Here is a 27,324-nt window from a genome sequence, read left to right as displayed (position 1 = left end):
ATTTTGGGTGGTGATCTTGAACATATTTCATTAGATTTATTACTAGATATTAGATATTTTTGGTTGCTATTATAAATGGTATTAAAAATCATTATTGTTTTCTAATAGTTGCCACACCAAACACAAAGTTTAGGGACAGACTGGGAGTTCCAAATTTGTAGATATTGACAGGCATATGTAGAATAGATAAATAAGATTATAGCACAGAGAAATATATACACGATCTTGTGGTAGCTCACAGTGAAAAAAAATGGGACAATGAATATATGTATGTTCATATATAACTGAAAAATTGTGCTCTCCACTGGAGTTTGACACAACATTGTAAAATGACTATAACTCAGTTAAAAAAATGTTAAAAAATATTTAATTCATGGTGGATAGAAGACATAAGTGTAAAAGGAAAAAACAAAAAGCTTTCAGAAGATAACATAGGATAATTTTTTTATTATCTCAGGGTAATGAAGGGTTTCTTAAAATATAAAAATTATAAACCACGGGGAAAAAATCAATACATCTGTTTATATTAAAATTAACTTTTTAATATCAAAAGCCCCATAAAAAGAGTGAAAAGACAAGCAAATGCATTGCATAGAATCATATTCTGCGGTGCCATGTGGAAGGGACTGTAACCTATCCCTGCTGGCAGGCATCCCAAAGAAGGGGGAAAGGGAAGGGCGGGGTGGCGATCTGCACAGCTGCTAACTGAATTGTTAGAGAACCAAGCTCGTAATCTGTATTCAACACAAGTATGCTGCTGCCCATTACAGTGTAGCATTACTGAATAACTCAAATAGATTGGAAATGTTAAATAAATAATAATATTAAATTTGAAAAAAAAAAAGAACATTCAAAGAGAGCTAATTAAGCTGAGAGTGGGAAGATGAGTGAGTGGAAATAAGTAAGGAGGAGGAAAGGGCAAATAAGGCTTGGGAGGCACAGGGAAGACTGTATGCTTAGGTACTCGAGCTGGAGGTCAGGGGTCATGGCATAAGGCATTTTGGAGAGAAGGCTAAAAGGGAAGAGTGTAGTAGGAGGCATCATAATGAATTTGAGACTTACTTTGAATTTTAGGTTGTTGGCTAGCATTATTCATCCACAATGTAGTAACCCAAAGCTTATTAAGATTAGATGAGAGATAAAAATCTAGCAATCTTTTTAAAACTAATTACAAAGTGCTGAAGTTCACATATAATTTGATTTAAAAGATAGCAATTAGAATCACATTAAGATTATATATATAATAACATTGCTCTCACTCACTATCTGTCCTTTTTGCTTCAGGGATAGATTTAAAGGCAGTGGCCAGGTAATTACAGTTCCCTCTGAGAACGCCCATGGGAGTGGGCAACTCTTAGCATCATTTATCCTAAGTAGGGAGAGACTGACATCCTCCTTAGAAGACTGTAGGGCAGATGAGGCTGTAAAGGTTGGCCAGAGCCTGATGTTGGAAGTCTTTGAATGACATGTTGAGTAAAGCATCTGAGTGCATTGGGAGAGTCATTTCTGGTTCAGAGCTGTGCTGCTGGGAGAAACCAGCAATGTGGGGGCAAGGGATGGGAGCCTAGGAAACTCATTACAAGAAGGTCGTGGTCATGGAAGTGATGATGACCTGAATTCAGGTCATGTCAGTGGGGGTGGATGAAGATGGATTCATGAGTCACTGCAGAGGTAGAGCAACAGGAATGTGGCGACGTAAGTGGGAAATAAGGGAAAAGAAGGAATAACAAAATGATTCCCTGGGGGCCACGTAATTGGTAGGATTATGGTTTCCTATCGTTATTCAATACAGTGGAGCTCACAGAGATGAATCACATATTTGGGGAAAATAATGAATTCAACTTTAGACAGTTTTGCATTTGAGGTATTTCTGGGACATCTGTGTGGACAGGGCTAATGATAATAATTATAGGAGATACAACATTCCTTAAGTACTTACTTGTGGCTGGATACTGAAGTGCATGCATTTTTCTCAATTTAAGGACGATGAAAGTGAGGCTTAGAAGGTAAATAACTTGACCTATGAGTGGTGGCTGGGAGTTGGACATAGACAGTCTGACACTAAAGCTGGAATATTCATCCTTAGCTGCTGCACCATACGGCATCTGGGGCTTGGAAAGGATGTCGGGGACAGAGGTGAGGATTTGAGAGCTGTTAGTTTATAAGTGACCCCTGCAGTTGTGAAAGGAGATGAGTTTTCCTAGGGAGAGATTATAGAGGGAGAATGCTAGCAGAACACATCTGTACGAGTTAAGCACAATAAACTGATTGTAGACATTTAACGTCATGCAATGTTGTAAGACTGCTACACATTGCTTTCCTGCTGCAACCAAATGGCTTTCTGAGTGTAGTGATTCCCTGTGTTCAGCGCAGTTCATCTCCCATTTATTCTTTGGGGATGAAGCCAATTTAACAATATGTATGACTAATTATTTTCTTGAGAAATAGAGATCAAGAGGTGACCTTCTGCAGTGCCTTCTGATGGCAGGTTAAAATGGAAGGACTGGGGTGACATGAACTGTCTCTATTTCCCTGTAAGACGGTGATTATTCTGCTTCTTTAGCTCACTTGGTATAGGAGATTTATTCACTATTGATCAGGATGATAGATTGGGAAAGAAAAACTATAGGAATTTATAACATAAAGGAGTAAAGCACCCTGCTTGTGGACGCCACTCTATAGGTTAATTTAGAATGTTTATTTTTAGTGCAATATCAAGAAATAAAAGCATTTCATTGTTCCTCAGTGCCCCTAAGCCTATTTTTCAAATATCTTTTTAAACATTCTTTTCCAGTCGTAATAGAAGTGACAACAGATTTTAGAGGATCCAGAAGTTTCTAATATATATTGTCAGTCACTACTCTTGGTTTCCAATACATTCTCTGGTACAAATAATCTGCCACTGGGCATTAATTTTTTGGGTCAGGAATATTTTTGGTCTTTAAGAGTAAAGAAATCCTCACTGAAACGATAATAATTCTGGAGTGGGAAACACTGTGGGTCTGAGCTTCTCAACCGTGATTACATGGCAGAGTTACTACCTCGGGGCTGTAAGCAACAGCAGTGCCAGGGCTTCACTCCCAGCAGATACTGGTTTAATTGGATAGGGGTGGAATTTGAGCACTGGTATTTTTTTTTTCCTTCTTGGCTTAAACAGAAATTTACTGTCTCATGGTTCTGAGCATCTGAAGTCCAACATGAAGGTGTCCTCAGGGCTGTGCTGCTCTGATGGCTCTAAGGGAGAATCAGTCCCTGCCTCTTCCAGCTCTGGCTATAGGTGTTCCTCAGCTCGGGGCTGCATTACCCCAATTTCTGCCTCTGTGTTTGAACAGCCTTTTCCTCTGTGTGTTTAATCCCCCTCTGCCTTTCTCTTATAAAGACAACTGTCATTGGATTTAGGGCCCACCTGGATAATCCAAGATCTTTCCTGAAGATATGTAACACCTGCAAAGACCTTTTCTTTCATATAAAATTACATTCACAGCTACTGTGGACTGAATCACGTCTCCCCCAAATTCCTATGTTTAAGCCCTAACTTTCAACATGATGGTATTTGGAGATGGGGCCTTTGGGAGGTGATTAAGCTTAGATGAGGTAGTGAGAGTGGAGTCCTCCTGATGGGTTTAGTGCCCTTGTAAGCCGGGACACCAGACAATTTGCTCCCTCTTTCTTTCTCCTCCACATGAAGACATAGCAAGAAGGCAGTGATCCGCAAAACAGAAAGAGGGTTCTCATCAGGAATTAAATCTGCTGGCACCTTCATTAAAGACTTCTAGCCTCCAGGACTATGAGAAAATAAATGTCTGTTGTTGAAGCTACCCAGTCTATATTGGCTTGTTTTGGCAGCCCGAGCTGACAAAGACAACAGATTGCAAGAGTTAGGATGGAGACACACCTCTGGGGGCCACTCTTCAATCCGCTGAAATTGGTATCACCTGAAACTCTTTGGCTACCTTTTTACTTCTCCAGGCAAGGATTAAATAATAGGGGGGAGGGAATTCAGCAGACTCTTCCTTTCTCCTCTACCTTTGAATTTTTGGACATTAGTATGTTTAAACTCCCCATGGCATTCTAATTCACAGCTGAGCTGACACACGTGATTGGATAGTCAAATCAGATTCTCAAAAATCTGAGATCCTATGCAGCATCAAGTCGTACTAAGTCATTTTAGTAGTACAAGCCATCAAGAGGTTCAGGTGGAGCAAAGAGAGGTGTGGGGGCTTGAGACAGAGTCCTCGGGTCCTGTCTTCCTTCAGTGGACGAGTACTTTTTACCCAGAATAATAGATTGAGACTTGTATGTAAGATTAGTAGGAATCACCTCCCATAGTGAGGCATTCAAATTATTAAGCATATCTGTTTTATATGTGATAAAGCATGTGTAACATTAGTCAGAGCTTATATATGTTACTTTCCTTTAACTATAAGTAATTGTCAGCCAGGGCTAAGCTACTAAGGGCATTTCAGAGAAAAAGTCTGTTTCTCCTATTAAATACTATTGGTCTATTTATCTGGAGGTCCAGTTTATATAAGGATTAAACAAAGTCACCTACTTTCTCGTCAGCCCCCCAAGGTGTCCCTTTCCTCCTCCCTCCCCCTCCCCCCATGAACCAGAGGTTGGCTGCTTTAATTCTTTGCTCCCAGAAACCAAGGTCGAGATCCAGCGGTTTAATGGGAATTGACAGCTTGCTGGAGAGTGGCTAGATACTAGCAGAAATGAAGGCAAAGTGATGCCAGGAGAAACACTGCCTGTATCAGTCTTGTTTAGGGCTGTCATTTATGTAACAAACATTCATTGATCACCTATTATTTGCTAGACATTGGGGATGTTACATTAAAAAAAAAAATACAGTTCCTCATGGGTAGACAGACAATAACCAAGTAAGCAAACATGGAAGAAAATTAACTCTCCCATGAACTCCGGAGAGATGAAGAAAGCAACGAAGGAAACCAACTAGAAGAATTTTAACATGGTGCAGTCAGGGGAGGCCTCTCCAGGGAGGTGTTGCTTGAGCTGAGAACTGGAGCATGAGAAAGAGCCTGTTACTTGAAACACTGAGAGAAATGCCTTCTGGGCAGAGGAAGGGAAGGGACTGGTGTGTTCCTTCCGCGACAGAAAGGAGGCCAGTGCAGCTGTAATATGGTGGCCAAGGCCACAGAGAGTGGATGAGACATGGCTGGGGAGGAGGGCGGCAGCCAGGCCATGCAAGGGCCTGTCGGCCAGGGCTCTAGGTTTAGATTTTGCTCTCAATGCAATGGGAAGCTGCTCAATTCTGAGGGGTATTTAAGTGGGGAAGAGAGGCAGTTCCTGATCCATTTCTCTTGAATAGGCTCAAATTAACTGGGTGCTTATTAACCTTTAACAGAGGGCACTTACCAACAGTTCCTTAACCATGACTGTGTCTGCTGCCACAGGTTTTGCTGACCAGAAAACGACTACTTCCTTCAAGGGAAAGGTCTAAAGCTGCTCCTGGCTGTGGTAGGGCGGGATCTTGCATGACAGTTTTCTAAGTGGGGTAGGTAACAGAGATAGAAATGGTTGGTGCTAGTGTCGGGCTAGGATTATATGCAATGGCTCTGAAAATGGGAAAATATTTTGACCTGTCTCTTATAACTCCAAAAATAATATTGAAACTGATTACTCAAAGAAATAAAATGCATACAGGGATAGGAAGATATCTATTCTTTCATTCGTAATGCAATACATTGGTTAAGTTCTTTATTGTAGTAGAGGCAAAAAAAAAAAAAAAAAGGTTTTTACAGTAGACAAGCCAAAATAATTTACATAGAACACAATGGAAAGTGGCTGAGAAGAGGACAATTTTGGAAAATGATCTCTCCAGGAATGCTGCCAAGGGAAGTGGCAGTAGATACTGATTATATAGACCTGTCATGGATTGGTTTAACCAGTCATTCTGGAAATTGAATTGGATTTTTCTTCCTGAAATGATATTTCTGAAGCTGTGCCAAATGCAATCTCTCATCCCACCCATTCTGGTTTGTGTCTGCTTTTCAGACTTAATAGTGCTCAGACATTTATAATGTTGGTCACAGGAAAGTCTCTCCGTATGCCCGGAGCAAATTGATTATGTTACATCATTTTACATGACAATTTCCCTCACTTTAAAGATATATATTGTGCAATAGTGGATGTGTAATACGCAGCACAGTGTGGGAACAGGTGAAGCACAGAAGAGAAGGAAAAGCAACAAAGCATGAAAGCTGCATAAATAAGGTGACTATATAATTCATCCTCCAAACCTGGAAAGTTTTGAGAGGATAAAGGAGATGCTACAATTACACTTGAACAGCAGGCTTCAACTGGAGATGTTCTGGGCAATCCACTTTGTATGTTTACCCAGTGAATTAGAGTAGATTAGAGAATCCTAGTGAAAGCAAAATATTGACAGGTAGATATTTATTTAAGGGACGGGGGTCAGGATGAGGCCTCAGAATAGGATGTATGACATGGTGTATGGTGGGTGCAATGGGCATATGGAAATTTGGAAGCCAACAGGAAAGGCTGGTAGCCACACCCTCTGTATTTAAAAAAAAAATTACATAGATGGGAATTTCAGGAAATAATAAGTTTTGAAAGATAGACCATCACCAACTCATAGAATGGCCCTGAGATTCAAAATGTGCCACCTGCTAATTGATGAAGAGCTTACTAAAAGTTAGACCTGAGAACAGATGAGCAGAATCTGAAAGTGAAGACCTTGACAGCAATAAACTGGTTCAGAATGCAGAAGTCTCACCATTAGTTTTATTAAATTAATTCTTAGCATCAGCTTTATTATTTTTAATAATTTCACTTATGGTGAGCCTACTATTAACTAGAAGTTAGTTATGGTTGCCCTGTCATTTGAAGTATAAATAAGATTGACTCAAGCCTCTTGTCACCCTCCCTACAGAAATGTCAGGGTCCCTGAATGCTCAGCCTCCTCCCTCCCTCAGCCTGCTGGCCCTCTCGGCTCTGCACTGGCTCCGGTGGGGAGCTCAGCCTCTTTCCCTGTTTTGCGTGATAAAACTCAGGCTTATATTTTTCTAAGTCTCTCTGCCCCCAATTGATTTTATATATTGAACTTCACAATTATGCATGTGCACACAAACATGTTAATATATTTATACATAAAAGGAGTGGTGTATTGAATTTAAATTTCTTTGGATATGTTTCCTGTTATCAAAAAAACATTTCCAGGACAGAAAAACATATATAACTTTAAACTACTGTGATTAAGAATTTCTGATTTGTCTTTACTCTTGTTCATCCTATAGTACCTATGCGTTTATTAAAAACACTTTAAAAAGGTATTGGTTACACATATAGTTGTTAATACGAAGCTTAATACCTTTCAGCTGTGTTTGTCCTTATAATTTGTGTCTTTGATTATTAATATATTTAACTAGCAAATCTTGCTCTATAAGTGAGTGCCTTTCCGTGTGTGTGTGTGTGTGTGAGTGCGTGGTGTAATGCCTGGAGAATTCTTTAAAATGCTTCAAACCAGCCTTGAAATTAAGTCTTAAAGGAAAAAGCCCTTGCCTGTAGAGATTAACTATTTCCAGGCTTTGACATTCTAAAGCCAACTTTTATTTTCTCCAAAGCAAAGTAATTGTGTTGATATTGAGCTGTCGATGGAAAAAAATAGGTTTGGTCTTCTCAAAATACAGTTTCATGATTGCCATTCCTGTCACTATGAGGACAATAATGCACTCAGTTTTTCCTCCCAAAAGGTTAAGGACACTTACATTATCACAAGTAGCACTTTCAAAATTGCACAAAATGATACATGTTCTTTTGAGGGCATTTTATCAATGACTATTGATTCAACCTAGAAAGCAGATTTAATAATGACTATTTTACTAAGTATGGGTCACAGTAAAGTCCCCGAACCAGCAATCTTCAAATGAGTAGGCTACACCTGTATTGACTTCTTTTCTTAAGACTATCTCTTAAGACTTGAGCTTATCAAAATGTTTATTTAAATTGGCAAAAGAGAAATTGTCGTTATTTTGTTACATTATTTCTAACATTCATTGTTGGCATATCTTTAAATTTGTATTCTTATGAAGATGACTATTAGTTTAAGAAACAGCTTTTTTCTTAGATTTTAGGCTGTAAAGTGTACTTTTGATGTTTAGAAAAATTTATGCATTTGATTTTCAAATTATGCAATTAATAAATTGATCTTGTAGTTAAAAAGTTGAAAAAACTGGAGTAAATATACAGTCGCACTGATTTTTTGTGTACTTTTATCTTTAATATTTTACATTGTATTTTTTTTATTCACTGATATTTTCTATTCAAAAATTTTATTTTAGGAAATCATACGAAAATAGTAAAGCAAATAAAAATTGAGTATAAATTTACTAGGTCCTGTTTGTTTTTAAATGACTGGATTATAAAGGATTGCACAGTTATAACTATTCAAAAAATAAATTTAGGCGTTTCCGCTCTGGAATAGGGTTGACAACCAAACAAGAAAGGTTTAAAGTGGAACTGTGTTAAGAACTGTGAGGAATCTGAGATTTTATCTTACTTGCAAGCTAGTAAGTTGACTTGCAACAGTTTCACGGATGCTGGCAGAAGCCACAAGATTCCTGTGACAGAGACAAAGGACTTTATTACTCTCAGCAAAGCAGTAGACAGAGTATCAGCATTTATTCCAATTCTCCAAGTCCCTGATCCCAGAAGGTGACACAAAGCAGCACAGGTATTATCTGCACATCTAGCAGGTTGTGTTACAAGAGAGGAGCCCTGAGCTTGGATCTTTAAATCTTTTCTTATGGGCAGTAAACAAACCTAGCTTTTGCTCCAAAAAGACACTATCTTCATTTTCCAAGGCTATTCACTATCCAAACATACTTGAGAAGATAATCTGTAAACAAAAGACAATAGGGCCTTCCTGCAAGAAAAACCTGAGATACATCTGGAGAACTAGCTCCTAGCAAACTGGTTTACACATTTCTGGATTCCAGTAAGTTGTGCTGATGGTTTTGTGAGGTAGTAGAGTGTGGATCAGTTTGAGAAATGGATACATCAATCCCCTAATTAGGTCAAATTTTTCCCCTGGTAGATGATACACTGGGAGGTGGAGCCTGTCCACATCATTTTACTATGAATTGTCATGGCGTTCCACAGCAGACTTCAGCCCCTGTGGGTTCAACTGGACTCTAATTTATATATTTTAAGCTGTGATTGATACCATGGTTAAAACCATGACTCAGAGTTGTAACAGGTGTTTCTTAACGTATTTTCTTCTGGTGGTTTTCCATTAAATCTCTGCCATATCGTCTAAAATCTCCTTCCAGGTATCACCAGAATCTGTTTAAATTCCTGGTTTTAAATTTAGAATTAATTAGTTAATGATGCATTCTTGATCTCACCTAATTCAGTGATGTCTCATAGTTTAAAGAAAGGACCAGTTGGAGTATAGAATTAGGAAATATCCAACTATTGATTGATTCTTAATTTGATGTTTCATACATTGTCACTTGAATTTCCTCATGTTTAAAATCATTTTATGCCCTGTGAGTTTTTATATAACATTCATTTTATAAGACGAAAATAGAGATTTCCTTGACTTGCATGTCTTACTAATGTTTTTAACAGCTTTATTGTGGGAAAATTTATAGCCTCCAAGTTCCCCCATTTTAAATGTACAGCTTGATGAGTTTTACTGAATTTATACAGTTGGGCAACCATCACTACAACCTAATTTTAGAACATTTTCATCATCCCTAAAACTTTCTTCCTGTCAATTCACCCATCCTTCCTTCTATCCCTCTTCCCCAATAATTTGTTTTGCTCTGTTTCCATGGTTTTTGCATTTTCTAGAAATTTCTTATAAATCAAAACAGTTTTTGTGTGCTTGTCTGATGTCTTTAAGTTAGCATAATACCTTTGGGAGTTTTTCATATGGTTGCAATATGTCAGTTTTCCTTTCTATTTATGTATACTATTCTAATAAAGGGATGACTACTATTTATTTATCTATTGAACAATTGCTTATCTTTTTGTTGCTCCTATTTTTTGACTATGAATAGAGATACTGTAAACATTCATGTATGTATTTGTGTAAACATCTATTTTCATTTCTTGTAGGCCATATGGTAAGTGTATATTTAATCTTTAAGAGGCTGCTAAACTGTTTTTCAAAGAGGTTTTACTATTTCAAATTCTCATCAGCTGTACATGAGGGTTATTTTTCCACATCCTTGCCCATACTAGGTATTGTCTGTCTTTTTGATTTTATCCATCCTGGTGGGTATATAGTGGTATCTCTTTGTAGTTTTATTTTGCTTTTTCCTAATTACTAATGATGTTAAACTTCTTTTCATACGCATCTTTTCATTTATCTGTCTTCTTTGGTGAAATGTCTGTTTGACCTTTTGTAAATTGGATTGTCTGTCTTATTATTGAGCCGTAAGAATTCATATAGTCTTGATGAGATGAGACCCTTGATCACATATATATTTAGCACATATTTTCTCCCTATCTGTGGCTTGTCTTTTCATCTTTTAAACAATAACTTTTGAAGAAAAACTTATCAATGTTCATTTTGGGGATAAGAATATTTAAAATCCACTGGCTATAATCACCTACATTCATCTCTACTGGTGATTCTAGGAGACCTCAAGCTTCCTTCCGCTATACGGTGGTGACATGGGCATTCACAACGTTTGCCTTGGTGACCACTTCCCTCTGCTCCTGGGGCTAATAAGCACTTCTAGTGGACACAGTGTTTACATAATTACATATGTAGGGTTCTAGTTCTGCACACTTGCTCCATTGTCTTCTTTCTTTGACTCCTAGAGGGTAATCTATTTCTTTGATTTCTGCATTCTTGGTGGAGCCACCTTGTAGCTCCTAAGAAATTATAATAAAACACTTTTTTTTTTATTATTATGGTCACATTATAGCTATGTAAGGACAGTTTCTTGATCTTAGACAACTATTTTTCAAAGGAAGGTATGTAACTGAGAGTCCTTGAAATATACACCAACAAAAGATGTCCTTATAAGATAAAGTTTGAGTTCATGTTTGATTAAAAGTATTGTTAATTAGGTAAAGTGATATCATTCAACCTCAATGTATAGTAATCCAATATTTCATGCTTAATATTATTTTTCTATAAGAATCACTAGCTTTTCTATTTTTAAAAATTACTTAAAGCCCAACTCACAGTTGACATTTTGCTTTTACTGCAGGAATAATGGTAATGAGAAAGACTAAATACATGTTAGCAAATTGATACACTTAAGACACATGTTGTTTGCTTTAGAGGATTTGTTGTTCAGATTTTCCAAGTCTTTAAAGATTGACACACGTGTACATTGTGAAGAAAGGTAAATAGCCTCTGAGGCTTAAGGAGAGTTCTACAGAGTATTAAGAGCATAAAAAAGCATGAAAGCTACTAATTCTTATCTTCTAATGCAGAAATGTGAATGAAATCTTGTTTAATGCCCTACTAATCTATCAAGGGACTTTTCTTGTCTTGTCAAGTTTTCTTCCCCTGTGAATAGCAACTAGAAAATTATTATAATTCTATATTATCTTTTCTATAATTACTTAGCTTTTAACATTTGGTTACAAGCCTTTTAATGAACTTTCAACCTTGTATACATTTTCCTCATTTTGCCTTCACAAAAATGTACATATGGCAGACAGTATGAAATACACAGGGTAAAAAGATGCAAATCCTGGATATAATAATATTTAATAAGTAGAACAAAATGAATAAAAATGTCCTTTAAAATAATAATTAAACTTTGATCCCTTTTCTACAATCTATAATAGACACGAGAACTCATGGCTGAAACTAATAAATATTTCCATTTAGATACATAGAATAAAAACATGTTCAATGGACTGCTGTGTTTCTAAAATGGTGATATTTATCATGTCAGTTCCTTGTTTTAAATATGTCAATGGTTACCTGTCGACCACTAGATAAAATTTAAGTTTACCTTCCATATGTAGTATTAAATTATTTGTCCTCTTAACGCTTTTTTTCTTACTTGCTACACAGCATCTCCTGAGCAGCTACTTATAGTTTTAAAATTTAACAAAGATTTGATAATCTGTAACAGTAGTTCCTGGGCCCTGGAGGTAACAATATCACTAAGGTTTACTTTAAAAGTCGTCAAATATTCAAAGACCCCATGGTCTAGTGAGGGCATGTTATCCTCATCCTTGTGATTGTCATGATAACGACTGTCCTTTCTTGTTTACTCAGGACCAGTGCCGTGTGATGAGCTTCACATGTCTGAGCTCACATCACCATTAGTGTAACCTGTAAGGTAGGTCTAACTTAGCTCCACTTTAACATGACTAAAGTGAAGCTCAGAAGACTGACCAATTTGATTAAAGTTACACTGCTAATAAATTCATAAGTCACATATCAGGAATCATAACTGAGAACTATTTTTGCCATTTTCTCTGCATGTCCTCTCCTGTAACACATTTCAGTCTCCTACAGGAAACACTATGGGAATATAGGAAACCGTGGAAGAGGGGTTGAGGGTGTCCACAATCCAGCAAATGATTGTGAAGGGTTTAGGTTTTGCTTCATAAAGATATAGTCACTGTAGCTGAATTTTGAAGGATGCCTGTGACCTTATCAAGTGGACAAGGAGTGAGGAAAAGAAATAGTTCAGTTATTTGCACAGTTAACAAATGAGAGCACAGTACAGGAGGAACGGGGAAGGGACATTGCAGAAGCACAAATAACATGGTACAAGCTCTGTCTTCTGTGATGTGTGTGTGTGTAGTAGAGTGTCTTAATATGAAACATAGTGTGTGATTTATCAATATAAAATTTTTCTGAGATTTCAGCAAGCAGTTCCCTAGAAAGGCATTTAATTAGACAATCTTTTGTTTTCAAATAAAGCATTGTTGGTACCATAATCAGATCTCATAATAGTAACACTAAAGTATTTTATTAAAAAATCTCCTGATAAAACACAGAAGTTGTTTAAATTATTTACTATAACAGTTTTTAAAATTGGCATCTTGAACCCAAAAGATAACATTGATCATGGGATTTTTTTAGGGTTCTGCTTTTGATTTTTGTGAGTAGTCCAGTTGTTAACCTTAGGGAATGCTGTTGCCTCATTTACAAGAGTTAACAGTTTTCAAAGGAGTGCCTGTGCATTCCTTCCATCCTCTGTGCTGTCAACTGCTATAGGTTTGTTTCTTAATGATTTCAATTTTTCCTAAATAATGCTTCTTTGACTATTGTACACGTTTTAAGTCTCTTCTGAATAACAGCTGGGTCCTTACTCTCCAGGTGCTTAAATCTTCTGACATAAGCACTGTTGCTACTGTTTTGTGAGAAGCTCCTTCTGTGTACTTCCTTTTTACACCTGAGGTAGAGGCCACTACTTGTTTTGTATAGTCAGTGTCAATGTGGACGAAACAGTTTCTCCCGCAGTCCATCTGTGAAGGCCAAAAAGGGAAGGACTGACATAATCAAGATGCTGCATTTCATGTGAGAAGAAAAACTATTGCTCAAAAAATGTATCCTCATCTAGAACATTCAAGAATACCATTTAATTTAGAATTCATTGTGGAGCAGAAGAGAAACTGAAAGATTTCACTGTTGATCAGTAGGCATTTAACGTTTATTTCCTCCCTCCCCCCCTACATAATAGTAGGTTGGTTATTTTCTAATGCATTTGTGGTAACTATAGATGTGAGTTGTGGAATAGGCACATACATCTAAATCACTTTTTTATTTTACTAAATCATTTATTAATATTCCCAGGGATTTCGGTGGGGGAAACCCTGTTTATAAATCTTATTTTGATGTTGAAAAATACATTAATCTGCTAGTAGAATAAAGAAATGGAGGCCTTACTTGACTTTAGGGAAGTCCTGCTGTTGAGCTGTTCCAGAGCAGAAAAAGACCCAGAAATTCAGATTTTGAAGTAGGAGGCTCTACTTAAATTCATAGCAAACTGGGTGAATTATTGTAATCATTCTTAAATATATCTTTAAGGTATTTTAAATAAGAAATTTCATAACTTAGTTTTATATCGTCCAAGTGTTTTATTAAGGATAAAATTAGGTAATTTTTTCTTGTACTGGTACCTAAGCTTTCTTTCCCAATGAATGTTAGAGTTGCCGTCCTTAATTCAGATACCAGTGTAAACATACTGGGACTGTCACACTCCTTTGTTGCCACCCTCACAAAGCCTTTTCCACTTGTCCATGTCTATAATTTCAGTCTAACTTTATTCCTTTATTTAAATTATTTCACCAACTCACATTTCCTGATTTGTTTTCTTTTAATCTTTTCCAATATAGATGTAATTAATTTTTATTATTTAAATTTTAGCTCTTTCTTCTGATTGACAGTAGTAACTCATATGTAAGGTGTTCTATTCTTACACTGGATTTCCAAAATGAAAGCCCAAATACTAGCGATCCAGTATTGTCTGCCAGAACCAAATCATTTGTTTGGAAGGGATGAAGAGAACTGTCACTCATAAATATTTTTTATGCTCATGCCATTTTTAAGGTGCAGTTTTGAAAGTGGTTATTTAAAACTGGAGTCAACTTAGAGCAACACGTTATCACCTTCACTGATTGTTATTTATTGAATGTCCACTGAGCCAGTGGCCTGTGATTAGTCTGTTTCACGGGCTATCGTGGGAAGATTTACCAGTCAACTCTAGATTCCTCGGTTTAGATAATTAAAACTTCCATTGTGGCTTTTGAATTTCTAACTCCATTTTTACATCTGGGATGAACTTGTTTGAAATACAAACAAATAGGCAGTTTTTGAAAAAGGGAAAAATGATAGCAGATATTTTCAAATAAAGAGGCAGTAGTTTTGAAATTCTTTTAAATATAAAAAGAGTACAATAAAATGGCAATTAATACAGAAATATTTCATCTAGTTTTAAATTTTTGAACCTGCACAACACAGAAACCTTTGCATTAGTGATTTTCAACAGAAGATGTAAATGACTATGAGTATCTCCAGGGAGCTTTTAGAAAGGAGGAGCTACCTCAGCCTTAAGTCTTAAAATCGTATCTTGTCCAGGAGTGCACAGTGACTCGGATCTGCCGCTCTGCATCATGGGTTTGCATGAGACAGAAAGGCATTTGCAGAAATGGGATCAGTAAGCAAAATATATTACCTTTAATCAACGCAAAAATCTAGATGAGAATGTGAATGACAGGTGGAGTAAACCAGATTTTTTTCTCTCTCTCTCTAGGGAATTTGAAGGTAAGCATCATTGTAGTTGTTTGGGAACTGTAGGGTTTACCTTTGCCAAAAAGAGAGAGCATACCTCTGATCCTTCCACATCTGGTGGAATTAGCCAATTAATGAGTTTCTTTCTTACTAGATATTTTCAATGTCCTTAATTCCGGAATCCCCTTCCTGATGCTAACTTTCCCATCCATGCAAAGTGAATAGGTTTTGAAACACATCAAAGTAACCTCTTTTCTCTGAATTTCTGAAATTCTGTAACTGTTCTCTATTCTTCCTTTTTGCTTAGGTTTGAGCTAAGAATGCTCCAGACTTTGAGATTACTTCTAAAATGGCAATAAAGATCAAGAAAGGCCACAGCAGACACATGGGAGAAGGCAGAGAAACAGTACAGCACACAGTGTCTGGTCAGCTTTGTAACCATCTCCTCCCAGGTGTCATATTCTTCTCTCATCAGCTATTCTGTGGAAGCATGCCTGAGGCAGGTCTCTGGCGGGAGGGGTGTGTGTGACAAGAGTGAGAGGGGTCTGTCTGGATGTGAATATATATTGAGAGCCAAGAATAAAGGAGACAGGAGTGGAACCAAATAGAAAAGGAAGAAATTGCCTTTACATAGTATGTTTTCAATCACTGTAGTTTTTGTAGAAAAAACATTGTGGGTATTCTGGAAAAAATGGAATCAAATTTACAGTTTCACAGTTTGTGACAAGAACAAGAAGATTAAGAAATAATCAGGGAATGCCTCTGGAAGGGGTGAAGGGACCTATTTGGCAAATACCCTTTATGTGAGACGAGAGAGCTGTGACATTCATTCATTTATACAGACTGCACACGTAAAAACGGAGGAAAACGACATCTGAAGTTATTCCTGGCCCTTCATCGTAATGAGTTATAGGTCAAGACCAAAGCTGTTCCCAGGTTTAACATAAACTGTGTTTGCTAGAAGCAAGCATCCACATGTCATTTCTGAATTTTGATTAAATTCATGGCAGGAGATTACGAGTATCTTTTGAATCTAAAGACCCTTTCTCGTTCGGCAAGATTTACTGCTTCTGAGGGTAACATAACTGTAGACAAGTTAGTAATGCTACTGATGGCAGTCAATGTATGCTGGGAAAATAAACATCAGTCTGCTAAGGAAGATGACAGCATGAGGTACCAGAAGACTGTAACAATAGTCTTAACAGTAAGAAAACGCAATTTCCCCTGCTGTGTTTTATGCCTAGTTTTATGAGTACTGTATTATACAAATTAATATTTAGTGCAGTTCAACATCATGGTTGTCAAACAGTAGTACCGCACAGAAACATTGTGAAATCACACATTTTCTGTGTTTGATAGAGGGTAATACTTTTTTCTGTGTTTCATCATAGCTGATTCAAGCTCTGGAATTGTCTCAACAAGGAGTCCCCCCTTTGCAGCCAATATTCTTATGGAAATCACCCTGACCTAGTGGAAGTCAAAGGAAAGCAGATTTTGTTTTCCAGTGTGCTGAGAAAGAATACTGTGGAAATTTGGGAGTATTTTGTATATGATAGCATTGAGATGACATATTGGAATTAAAGCACTGATTTCTGTTCTTGTCTCTTACTCCGATTCATGTTGAGAAATAACAACTTTGGGGGATGGAGTATGGTAGTGACCCAGAAGGACTTTCCTGAGCTTGTCTTCTCTCCTGTGGTATGTTTGTAGCCTGATCAGGGCTTTTGAAATTTTGTATTATTCTAAGTGTTGATTTATTTGGTAATCTGTTGTATAGGTAGTGCAGGTTTATTCAGAATAGTAAAGAAGGCATTCTTACTATTTTTTATTTTAAAAAATGCACTGGACTTGATAGGGTTGAGAATCACTCTCCTAACTTGTTTCTTCTCTTTCTCCCTCCCATCCGTTCTCCCCACAGCAGCCAGAGTCATCCTCCTCTAACACTAGGAACCTGTCGTCTCTCTTCCAATAGTTCTCCACTGGCTTCCTTATCGCATAGAACAAAATGCCAAATGAAGAGCTGTGTGGTCTTTCCCTGATAACTACTCTGCTTCACCTCCTAACACCCTCCTCCTCCGGCAACACTCCCGGCACATTTCTGTCTGGTCAGACTGGTCCCCTGCAGCGTTCCTCCCACATCTAGCAAACTCCCACCTGAGGGTCTTTGCTCTTTTCCTTTTGTGAGAAATGCCTGTCATCCAGACGGCTTGATGGCAGTGCTATACACTTCATTCAAGTCTCTGCTAGATGTCTTCCTTCCCTATAAAAAACTGTCTTAGGCTCGCCGCCTTCATGATCTCTTCCCCTACCTTGGCTTCACTTTTTTCATCGTGTTTCTTAGCCCCCGCTACAACACACGCTTGTATTTTTTATTGTCTCTTCTGAGTAGAATATAAACTGTATGAGAGCAGAAGAGATTCGGTCTGTTTTGTTCCCCGCTTGATCTGAGATGCCTGGTATAAACCTAGCACATAAGAGTCACTTAGTTATGTTGAATGAATGAGTGTGTGTGTTTTCCAGTTTCAAGTTTCAATACTGAGTGAGCCATTTCTTACGTGCAAAATCATGGACGATTCAGCTTTAAGCCTCAATTTCCACATCTTAATTAAGATGCCTACTTCATAGGTTAAGAAGCATAATTTATGTAAAGCCCTATTATATTGCATAGAATATATAAACATTCAATTTAAAATATCTATCCATCTATCTCATGTCTTCATCCAACTCTGCATTTACTTGTCCCTGTATCCTCCCTCTCATATCTGATCCACTTACTCTGACAATTCAGAGTAGTTAGATTCGCCCCAGTGTGCCTTTGGGCATGCACCTTTTGAGGTTTATGTATCTTGTGGGTATGCATAGAGCCTGAAAAGGATTTTCCCAAAGACAGAAACGTCTATAATCTGTTAGGTGTGATGGAAGAAAACTGGTATGGAAAAACCCTCTGGGAGCACATAATACTATTTTATTATTATTAGTCTATTCTAGAAAAAGGTTTCACCTAGTAGATCTATTTCACTCGATTTCATCTTTTCTTCTACCTCTGCAATTTTCACAGGAATTTAATTCAAGGAACTGTGTTAAACTTAATTGTCAGATGGGGGGAAATGACCATGATGTTGCTGCACCATAGGTACCTTTATAAAATTATTCATATAACAAGAGAAGTTGGATTTCAATAGAAACAATAATTAAAATCCCATTTATAACAAACTTAATTAAAGGATTCTGCTCCATTAGGGATACAGAAACGGAAATCAATCACACAAGTGCTTTCCTCAGTACTTTCACACTCCCTTTTTTTCTTTCTCTGTAGGTCATCCAGGGTCTTTGCTTTATTTCAGTCATTAAGGAAAGTAGTGATTTGTGAGTCTGTTTATTGGTTATATGCAGGCAAACTCCTGGTTACCAAATAACCAATATTTTTTCCTTATTAGTGAAGTTTGGGGGGAAATATGCCATTTTTTGAATACAAAATAACTGAGTATTAAAAAGAAAAAGGGAATAACTGTCTCATATATAGATTTATTCCTTAGAAGAAATTTCGAAATCAATTGCAGCATTGTTTTGAAATTTCAAAAAAAGTAGAAACAGTTCAACTCATAAGGAGACTGGTTAAGGGGGAAAAATGGCATAGCTACATAAATACAGTATTTTGTAAATTAAAACATACTCATTTACCTAGAAGAATATATATCAAATTGTTGAGTGGTTTTTGCTTTGGGATTAGAGTTATGAAGTAATTTCACCTTCTACATATATCAACTAGATAGAGTTTAATCGTCTAATAATTATAATGGTAATAATAAAACAATGCAGATTAAAATCATCTGCATTTAATATCTAGATACATTTTCTAGAAAAAAATCATCTGATATTAAGTACATTTTTCTATAATATAGGAGTCAGAAGAACTTACAAATTCAGTTCAGTGCTTCTGGGAAGAATGTAATTTGTAACATACATAGAGTCCTTGGGCAAGCTACTTATCCTAAGACTGTTTCCTCATTTGTAAAATGAAGATTATAAGAGTAACTACTTCAAAGATAGTAAAATTGAATGGGAGAATTACTACTCACACTAAATGCCATGTCAAAGGAAACTATTGGCCTGACTTTTAAATCAGGACAGCAAAGCCCTTCCAGAAGAAAACGGCAGACCCAGGGCATGCTGATTATTAGTGATCGTACCCTTTGACTCCCCTCCAAAACTATGTATCTCTTTCTTCTTTCACGTATTTAAATAGAAATCATGATTTTACAGTACCTTCTTTTGGGCCCCTTTCTTAAGGTCATTGGAAAGAAAATTTCTCTTCAGAAGTGAAAGATGATGATGATAAGCTTGTCTTAACATCCTTTCTCACAACCCAGAACAACTGTGACTCGAGATACGGACCTACCCATTCCCTTTGCCTCGTGGGGTACCATGTTTGCTGGGACAGTGGTGACCCTTCCCCAAGCTTTCAGAGATGCAAGCTCTATACACATTGTTGCACTGTGATTTACTTTATCATGCAATACCTTTCCTCTTTCAGATGGGCTTTTACGTCAGGTAAACTTAGTGAATCATAAAACAACTACTGTTTTATCCACAGCTCTATGCAGGAGCACTACCTCCTTGAAGCAATCAGAGAATTCTCCCGCGGTATCTGATTGAGGGCTCAGAACTATGGAGGTCAGGAACTATTTCTATAGGACGCTGAGAAACACCAGTGTAAAACGAGTATCAAGGAGGCTTTTACTCAGTAGGTGCTTCCTGAGTTACCAGGTGTCTCACGGTAGTTAAGAAATACATAAGAATTCCCAGAGAAGCCAATAGGCAGAAGTTGGGACTGTTTCTACATTTTTCCTGGGCAAGAGGATCAAGTATTCACCAGATGAAAGAAAACACTATTCATTGTTTCCCACCAGATTATTCACTGTACTTGCAATTATTCACTGTGCCTTTTTATATTTGTTGGCTATAGGTTAAATATACATTCTGTTTTTGAGAAGTACAAATTTAACTATCTTATTCATATATATTCTTATAATGTATATTGAGGTCAGACTCTGAACTAGTGCCTAGAGCCTTATCCATAATACGTATTTCTAAGTTCTTTCATTTCATCCTACGACAGAAGGCAAGGATGTATGCAGACTCTTGGCAATTGTGATGACTCTGATATGCTCACATTATTTAGCAAATGGCACTGAATCAACATTTATTGGAATTTAGTTTCCAATTTTCATTTTCTTATGATAGTTTCATTTCTTAAATGATTCTCTTTTCAAAATGAAAGACTTTTTTTTTCCATTGAGTTTACCGTGTATTGTGTTAAAAGAGAGGTGAGGAGGACTATTTTCAAGCTTTATATTTGAAATTGTAAGATCCTTTGTTCATACAAAGAAATTAAATAATTGTTCTATCCCCATTTTACGGCTGGCCAGTTACTTCACACTCCCATGTTTACAGGCTGCCAAGGCAGTGATACATTGATACTAGTGTATCTAAAACCTCTAGCTGATCTAGTAAAGAGAACCAATTTTATTTAAGAACTATCTTTTCCAAGACTGTATAAAAATTTTTGTTTATAGGTAAAGCTTTGCATGCAGGAATTTTCTTTCCCCTCAGGAACTGAAAGGAAGGAAAACTGTGGGCCCAACAGAGCATAACAACAGCAAAAACACAGAAAAACTAACAAATATACATACATCTGGGAGTGTTTCTAGAATCACTCATGGGACTTGTGTTTGAGCTACAGACGTGTGCTGTCACAGAAGACTGAGTGGTTAAACTGTTAGGTTCCTAGGAATCTTTCTTCCCTTTTCCCTCACCCATTTCATCACTCCTTCTCTACCAGGATACGTGCAATCTTCATCTGGCACCTGACTTGGAAGTCTAATATTTGGGTACTGTCATCGGTGGGGGACATTATAGCTGTTTCTCAGATATTTAAGATGTTCTGTCCAGGATTGTACTACTTTTCCGCTGAGAGTTAGTTGTGCTCATTTGCATTGTTTCTGGTCCATGAAATGCTAGCGGAGATAAACGTTTTACCCAGAAAAAAGCACTTTAAGAGTCACTGTGCAATTTATCATTTCTCTCTTTCCCTCTCCCTTTTTTTCAGACAGTGGTTACTCCATCAGCCTGGATTCCAGAGAGACAAGACATGGAGCTAAACCTCTAGACAACATGTACTGGACATGCAGTGTGAGGTTAAATAAATAAAACATTATGAGGTGCCCGGATTTTGGAATCGTTAGCATGCCCTAACACATCCTGCCTGATATACCACCAAACAGAGAGCGAGGTGTTTCAGAATACATTTTCCCAGAGCTGTGTTTATTGTTTGAGCTCCCCTTCTCTCCCCACCAAAATTAGCTAGCCCCGGGAGGAGCAGTCTTTCCCCAGGCAGGAAGATCCTTTTTTAAGATGTCAAAGCATCGTAATATATAGAAAATTAAACACACACCATACACAGTGGATAAACCAATCTCAGTGCCAAGGAGGCAGGGATGCATATACTTTCCGCAGGAGGCCCTGAAAAGTTACACAGTATTAGGTGGTGGTGGGGCTGTTAATCCAAATGCAGAGAAAGGGAGCAAATATGTAGGAATAAGAGGTCACCTATCGCCAGAGATACCAATAATTCACAAAAGCGTACATGAGAAAGAACAGCCCAAGTTGCAAAAAATGCAAATTAATAAAAGGGTAATTTCTGGTGCAGATGGGGAAACACTGTTTTAACTTCTCTGATGATAATTTGACCTTAAATATTACAAGTTTTACTCCCAGGATTTCATCATAAATTGCAATGAATTAAAAAAAGTTGCCACCTTCACCACAGCATGGCTTATAAAAGCACCACACTGGATAGCTTTTTAATATCCCATAGAATTGTTGGGAATTGCTGAAATATGTTACAGCATCTCCATGTAATAAAATATTTTAATGCCATTAAAAATTACAGTCTGAAATTCCATTTATGAAATACGTCAGTTGAAAGACTCAAGTCCATTTTGTGAAGTAACACACCTGAATGAATCAATGTAGTCATTATATTACCTGTGATTATTTCTGGTTATTTGAATAATAGACAACTTTTTCTTTGAACCAGTTTGCATTTTTCTAATTATTTTACAAGTAATAGTCATTACATGTAATTAAAATAATTTTCTTTTTAAAAAATGGGTCCAGGCAAACCCATAATTTGCAGTTGACTTTGTCTACACAGGACATAACATTTTGTCTCTGCGTCCAAATCTGAGGAAAGATAGGTTAAAAACAGTTATCAAAGCTGGCTACTCTGAATAACTCTCTACCGCTTTGTCAAGTGAAACATTTTTAGACATTTCAGACACACACACACTGTGCACCATTCACTTGCTCTCTGTCAGAGCCTTCTGTGTCCTATCTTTTTAAACTCTAAAAATACTCAGTGGTGAAATATTGATTTCCTCTCTAACTTCTGCTCAGCCTTTAGTTGAATGCCTGGTACGGATTCCACTCCGAGAAGATCAGTGCTTGACCCTGCACTTTGTTCTTTAGTGAAGAAACACACTGTATCTTCATACGCTCACCTGGACTGTCTGTGTCTTTTTCTTGGTGTCTTTGTTGTTATGGCACATCCAAAGGAGACCATTATTTTACATTAAACCCAGCCAATGGGAAAATATACAAGGTGCCTTTCTATGAAGGCAAACTGCCTATTAACCCAGTAGCTCTACTGCTTATTGTTTTTTTATTTATTTCTAAGTAAACTGCCATGGATTCAACTCAGCAAAGTTTATAAATTAGTAAAATGTCATTGGAATAGTAGTTGTAATGAAGAACTGAATTGTAATCTCCCTGAAAGCTGGAAGTTTCAATTTACTCATTTTTTAATTTATATCAAAGTATTTAATGTGTATTTAATATATAGCTAGTGATTCATACAAGAGTACAAAAATCAGTTGCAAATACAAGCCTATGTCAGAATTTCATACATAATTCACTCATTTATTCATTTATTTTCTCAACAAATATTTAATCACTAAATTATCACTAAGTTATTAGCTAATAATTATTATTTTATTAAATAGTTTAGTGGAAGACTATACTAGAAAGTTGATACTTTTAATTAAACGGAAAGCAATGCCCAGTGAATAGATGACATTGGGACGATTTGATAACTCAAACCCAATGTTGCTGTGGCAAGGAGGCAGATGCTTCCTGTAGGAGGCCCTGAAAAGTCATTTGGGATTGGGTGACACAATTTAGGGTACAGTAAGTTCCTAACGGGTAAAAGCTTTAAAAGTTTTTTACAGAGAGCTGTGCTCTAACAAATTTGACTACAGATGATATTACTTAAAGTAAATCCCCATTTTATCTGTAAACTTTCTAAGCTAGCATAAAAAGTATTTTTTAATAATGAGAAAGAGGTAAAAAGTACCAGTTTTATGGCATGAGGAGGATTACAACACACCAACTACATGATACCTGCTTGAGTTACTCTTCCACTGGTACTTTTCTTCGTCCTCATTGGATTTCAGCTCTGTGAGCATGGCAATCAATTAAGCATAAAATTAACATATCCATCTCCCCTTCCTGTCAGTCATACATGGAGGATTCTTCTGGGTCAAGATACTTCTGATGCCTGACTATTGTTGATTTCACATTTGTAACTAAAATTTTTATGATTTTCTTTTTTGAGTTTTTATTATGTACATTAGAGAAGAACTGAAATTTCATGGATATGTATTGGTTGATTACTATGTATTAGGATTTAGGAAAAAAGCAGGGGAACTTGATGTCTAAATAGCTATTTTAAAATTCATCACAAATGAAATACCACCTCGTGACAATAGCAAATTCCATACTTCATGAATTACTAAATTTGAAAATTGATATATTTGTTTTGAATTTCTATTATTTTGGTGAGTCTGTAGATCTTATTTAAGCAAAACGATTCAATAATGTATAGGAAATTTAAGTTTCTAAGGACTTTGTAATATATTATAGTCATTAATACATTTTTAAAGTGGTATAAATGTTAATTTACCTTTGCTAGCCTTTCAAAGAAATAGAAATATATACAAATAATTGAATTTGAATATAAGATGCAAAAAAGGGGAAATATACCAAACAGTATGATGTTTATTTTTAATTACTAAGTGATAAGTGTGGAAAAATAAGCACATTACTTATAGAGTAAAATTAATGAGTGTTAAAAACTCACTGTTTTCTAAAATAAATAACTTTGTTTTCTGAAAAATTTATATAAAATTCTAAAAAGCTATTATGAAAATCTCTTTTTAAAAAGTCAGTAATATAACTTGTTTTCATGAAAAAAGAAAATCATCCCTGCTCTATTTGTAGATACTTTATACATCGTAAGATAAATTACTTAGCAATTATCTAAGCCTAAATACGTCTTCTACTGAATATCTTCTTAATATATTTTAAAAGCTACAGATTTTAAATACTAACAATCCACCCAAGGATTGCAATGACTGCTATGACTATCACAATAATTTTTGCTTTTTTGAGGGGAAAGAGATACCTATTATCAAAATTAGGAAATTCTGTTATATTAGTATATTGCAAAATAACAACTGCATTTTAATGAATCAATTTTGAATTTTATCACAGTTTTTTTTATGTATCTGCTGTGACGCTGTTATTTTTCCTTTTTTTTTTTTTTTTTGGCTCTTAATACAGTGAATTGCATTTATTGAATTACAGATATTAAACCAAACTTCCATTTCTAAAATAAACTCCACTGGGTCTTACAGCATTAGTACTTTCTATTCTGATGGATTCAGTTTACTACCTTGCACAGGATTTTGCTTCTGCAATCATGGAAGAGTTTATTTAGCATGTAATTTTCCTTTCAAGTCCATGTCATGTTTTGGTATGGTGGGGGGAGAGTTGAGCTGATTCTATAAAACATGTTCATCTCTTTTTGGAAGGGGATTTTCATGGAAATATTTTTAATTATAAGTACATTAATATTTTTTCTCATGTCAGTTTTTAAATTTGTGTTTTCAAGAAGTTTGTACATTTCATATTACTTTTCACATTTGTTAGCATGGATTTGTTTGTAATATAATTCTTTTATTACATTTTAAATTTCTGTAAGATCCGTAGTGTACTCACTTTTCTGCTATTGACAGTGATTAGTCTGTCTTTTTTTATAATTGGTATTGGTAGGAACTTATCAGTTGTATTAGTCATTTTAAAACACCAGCTTTTGGCTTTGCTAAATTTCTCTATTATATGCTTTTATTGTTGTAAATTTTGTTCTAAGTAGTATTTTATCTATTTCAGATGTTTTAATGTATTATATTTTCATTACCATTAAAGTTCAAAATAAATTTCCATTTGGGGTTATGTTACTTAGTTTCCAAATTTTTGAGCTTTTTAAAGTTATTTTATTATTGATTTCTAATTGTGCTGTTTAAATCCATATTTTTCTGTTTTTTTGGGTGTGTGTGTGTGTTTGTTCTAAGAAGTTAAAATTTCAAAGTATATGTGTAGATATATACAGTTTCTGTCCATTTTTTGTTTTATTTAGTTTTAGCTCATGTGATTAAATTTATTCAAATTTGGAGTTGTGATATCTTCCTGCTGAATTGACTATTTTAACATTATAAAATAATCCTCTTAAAATATAATTTTTATGTCAAAAGCCTATTTACATTCTGAAGTCCCACTGCTGAAACGTAATTATGGATTCTTACTAAGTACAGATCCTTATTTGGTGTATAAGTTCTGTTTTCTCCACATTATAGATGATATATGTAGCACAGAGCAGAGTACATATTGGGTTTTAAATAAAATATTTGTTTCCATTTTTTACTTCAAGTCATGGGATTACTTTGTACCTATATATCATGTTTGACATGGGCCAATACTTACTACTGAAAAATCTAGGAACAACCTTGATACCCTAACTTCAGTAATCATGAAAAGTTTATTTTTATTCTAAGGTAGAAGTGGATATAGCTAAGTAGAGGCTTGAAGGCAAACAGGTGAGAAGCCCTGACCGTTCTCTGTGCCATTAACAGTGGGCTTTGGATGTGCTGTGAACTTAACGGCTAATGGTGGGAGCAGAGTAAGGAGCTGGAGTTGGCAGAAGAGGCAGAATTGCTGAATCAAGGATTTGCTTAAGAAGTCAGGAGCACACTGTGGGCCTACAGAGTTTTAGGGAGTCCTGGAGGAGGACCGCTCCTTTTCCCTCCAACAGTCACTTGGTTCAATTCACAATCTTCTACTTGACACTGATCATGTTCTAATACTTCTAGGTGCTGAAGTTCAAAGACAAATGAGACACGGTTGCAGTCCTTGAGACGTTTGTCATCTAATGGATGGAGGAAATACAAAATGTTTGGAAGTGAAGTAAAAGAGAATGTGAAGTCAGACAATTGCCAGACACAAAGGAATACCTGCGACAGTGCCAAATTGGAACGCAGCCACTAACACAAGGCGGGAGGCAGGCATAAAGCAGGGAGTAAATGGAGGGGTGAATAGTAAAAACTAATTAAATGCTTGTTTATTGGATCTTAAAATTATTGAAGATTTTTGCCAGATGTTCAATTTTCATACACAATCCAGAATATTAGTATAATTTTGCATATGACATTTGGAGAGTAACGTATTTGTATAATAATATATAAAAATTTATTAAAAATCTTAATATGTCACACGCACTAAGGCCTTGTAAAATATGTTAACTCCTTTTCCAAAAATCAACATAGTGTCTTGTAGCAGGCACTTGTTCGCTCAAAGTTACATGTAGATAAAATTCTATGACCCTTTTTCCTTGTAGGTGATATTTTGATGAGAGAAGGTGCATATTTGTATGATGGAAACTAGAGCTATTAGATTTCTAATGCTAATGGAGGAAAATTTGACCGAGCTAATTAAGCATGTTCAAAAATCAGCCTTGATAGCTGGAGAAGATACATGAAATCCAATTTTACTGCTTGAGTCGCTATTTAAATTCCTGCTTGGTGTTAGGGTAGGCCTTGAAAGCCTTATCTTCTATATAAGTCACCTGCCTTTTTCCTAGATGCTTCCATTTATAATGGTTAAGTTTGCCCAGCATAGATGATTTATAGGGGATGGTAATCTTTGTATATGGTGTAAATGTCACT

At 36.2% G+C, this 27,324-nt stretch overlaps 1 long non-coding RNA gene across 3 annotated transcripts in view; it reads left to right on the top strand.

Moving 5' to 3' along the window:
• LOC123617383 (uncharacterized) overlaps positions 1–26,728 on the top strand; it is a 293,513-nt gene extending 266,785 nt beyond the window's left edge. For all 3 annotated transcript variants that reach the window (XR_012511747.1, XR_012511748.1, XR_012511749.1), the window contains exon 3: positions 21,315–26,728. This is a non-coding gene — a long non-coding RNA (uncharacterized LOC123617383). The remainder of the gene's footprint in view (positions 1–21,314) is intronic.
• Positions 26,729–27,324: the final 596 nt, after the last annotated feature.

Source organism: Camelus bactrianus, chromosome 14 (assembly GCF_048773025.1).
Source record: "Camelus bactrianus isolate YW-2024 breed Bactrian camel chromosome 14, ASM4877302v1, whole genome shotgun sequence".
Taxonomy (NCBI): Eukaryota; Metazoa; Chordata; class Mammalia; order Artiodactyla; family Camelidae; genus Camelus; species Camelus bactrianus.
The sequence above is the reverse complement of the archived record's forward strand: the minus strand, read 5'-3'. Positions and strand labels throughout refer to the sequence as shown.